Here is a 3152-nt window from a genome sequence, read left to right as displayed (position 1 = left end):
CCCCGGATATGGAGGAGAACGAGGGGGAAAACAACCACACATGCACCACACCGGGACTACCACGACGGAGAGGCGGGGCAAACCGTGCCCAGTCCCAACGCCTCGCCCACGTGACAAGCTCCCCTGGCCAATCCGACTTCTCCCGGTGAAAGTCCTTTGCCAGCCGGTTCTTTTGCTTTTGCCCTTACCGGAAGCGTCCACTTCGGGAAAACTGCCGACTGGAAACGCGTTCCCAATACTCTTGTTCTTTTTAGTATTATTTCTTCGACTTGCACAATCCCCGTCTATGGTTGTTGTTGTTGTTTTTTTAAAGATGAATCTATATTCTTATTCTTTAGAACAGGGGTCACCAACCTTTCGGATCTCAGGGACCCCTAAATTCATAATTTTAAATCCTGCGGACCACTAATACGATATTTTAAAAAAAGATAAATAGTATTTAGTGCAATATAAAAAATGCAAATAATTTTTCTGTGGACCACCAAAATTTTCTCGCGGACCACCAGTGGTTCGTGGACCACTGCTTTAGAATATAGAATATATATATTCTCCGCTTGAAATCGTTTGCATCAATATCACGATCGTTTTCCCAGGGCCAACAGCGATGGAAAATATGGCATGAAACGTTAGGGCTTCCCGATCCGAGCTGCACGAATCCAGACGATCATTAGATTGCACGAAGGACTGATAGATTTATTTATTTATTTATTTGCATCTTTTTTGCTTCCATCTCGATAGAAACTGTCAAGTCCTGTAACATTGAGAAGGGGCAACTGTTCTAGAGCCCCAATCCTGTCTTGAGGGACTGTGAGAGTGGCTCCCCATGCCAACAAATTAGTCTCATTGGAGATACATGGGGGTGGGGGGGTATAGTGGACCTGGACCATCCCAGCGGTGATGGACCACAACCTTCATTCTCTTGGGACAACCATGCCATGAATCTAGAAAGCATGAAGTTAGGGAAGGAGTTGAGTGGCAATGCATTTAGAATCAGACTCTTGCATTATAGCTTAGGTTTGTTGTGTCTGCAAAACCATCAGATTAAGAATAGAAGATCTATAGTTATGATTTAAAAAATAATAATTTATGGATAATCACTATTCTTTAGGCTTTGCTGTGATTGTAAGAAATATATTTTCAGCTAAGTGCATAGGTGTGTGAGTTTATTTGTGAAGGAATTGTGCCTGCCATAAAGTTCAAGAGCACCAGGAGGGCATAGCTCAGGAAAGGAAGAGAAAGATTGAATATCTCCGATTAGGATGTTAGCCCCTTCACTGACGCTAAGCTAGTCTGGCAGGAATTTGATCTGCACTCTAAAATTAGTTTCTGTCCACTCTCTATCAGATTTTGCTCAAGAACAACAACATTAAAGTATAACAAAATTTTATGAAATAGCATCCCAATATAAAAATGTAGGAAGGCAAAATAAAGCAGCAGTAACACAAAAGAAACCAGTCTGGTTTTTTAAAATCAATTTATCTCACAGAATGCTTCTGGGGATAAAAGTGGTGGTAGAGGAAAAAGCTCCCCAAAGTCTGGTTTTCAAGTGAATAATCCTCTGCTCCTTATTTTACAGTAAGGAGGTTTTCCCCCCAAAAAAATTCAAGTAGCATTGTAAAATAAGAAACGGGAAAAGAAGAAAACTGAATATTTAGTGTTAGATGACACCAGGTACCAAGCTGATAAAAGAGGGATACTTTCAATAAACACTTCAAAAAGTTTTTGCAAAATAATGATCTAACAGTCATTTGGATTTTTGTAGCCCAAATTGAAAAATCCTAATTTAAAGCGGTTGGTCTTGTATAGTGGGATTTTCTGGAAGCTTCTAACATTTTCACACTGAAGATTAGGCCATTATTAATGAAAATAATAGCTCCTCAACCAACGTTACTGTTCTTTCTTTTCTTCCCTGGCAAATTAGAATTAATGGATTTAATTCTAATATATTTAACTAATAATATAGGATGAGAAGTACGTGAAAAGTACTTTCCACAATGCATGAAACCACAAGCTAGCCAACTCTAGCTGACTATATCATGTCAACCTGGCCTGTGCTAGCTCTTGCTGCCATCTAGTGGTCAACATGTTTTTTTGGGGGGGGATCTCGCTAGACAATCACAGTTGGGACTGGCAACTCGGTCACTGAGTGGTTGTTACTTGAAACTGTGGTTTTATTTCAGCTTTCCTTTGATTTACATACCTGTGAAAATTCTAAATGTGAGGAATGGCTGTAAAGTTACTTTTTCATCACCGTTGTAACTGCTAGTTACATGATGAGGCAACTGCTAGTTACTAAATGACTAAATGAGGCAATTGCTAATGATTCCCTGTATTGACAAGGTCTTGCTGTGTTTAGCTTTTTGGGGATCATCTAAGGTGCCTTGGATGCTGCCATCTGCTGTGATGTATTTGTATTTGCATAGTTACATGTGAAAAATACAAGTGATTTGAAATGATTGACCACACTTTAAACATTTGAAACACTTGTATAGCTAAAAGTCTGTAAAGATTCTCAGTCATCCAGGTCACAGTTATCCCAAAGGTGCTTTTTTAGGAGGGAACTGGACTTTCTTGTTTTTTCTCTGGAAATCCAGAAATTTTATCTGGATTTTCAGAAATCCATTCCTACTCCCATCCATTGCAGACGATGAGAAGCAAAACGTCTTCAAAAGAAAAAACAAAGTCCAGTTGCCTCCTGAAAAAGCACTTTGGGGATTTGAAACACTTGAAATAAAATCACGCCTTAAAATAGTCTTCCAATCTGACTAGCTGTAGATGTATTAGACTACTGCTAGCTATCAGACAAGGCAGACATAATCCAAAACATCTAGAGAATACTTGATAGATCAGGATGCAAATTATTTACTTCTAAATTGAAATTATAAGTCTTCAATTTTATATACATTTAGGAATAAGATCCACTGATTGAAGTTCACATTTCTTAATATGTATATATAAGATCATGTTCTTATTTAATAACCATAATGACTAATGTTGACTTTTGCCCCCTTTGATTAAAAATCATATATGGGCCTAAAACTGACATTCTGCATATGCTTGTGAATGAGTTAACAACATTTCTGCATTCTTTATTTGGGAAAATAGTAGCTATAAAATTAATTACACAGAACTAATTTGCTTATCCAGATACA

Source organism: Pituophis catenifer, unplaced genomic scaffold (assembly GCF_029215685.1).
Source record: "Pituophis catenifer annectens isolate HBS135680 unplaced genomic scaffold, rPitCat1.0.hap2 SCAF_1, whole genome shotgun sequence".
Taxonomy (NCBI): domain Eukaryota; kingdom Metazoa; phylum Chordata; class Lepidosauria; order Squamata; family Colubridae; genus Pituophis; species Pituophis catenifer.
Note: the sequence above shows the minus strand (reverse complement) of the source record.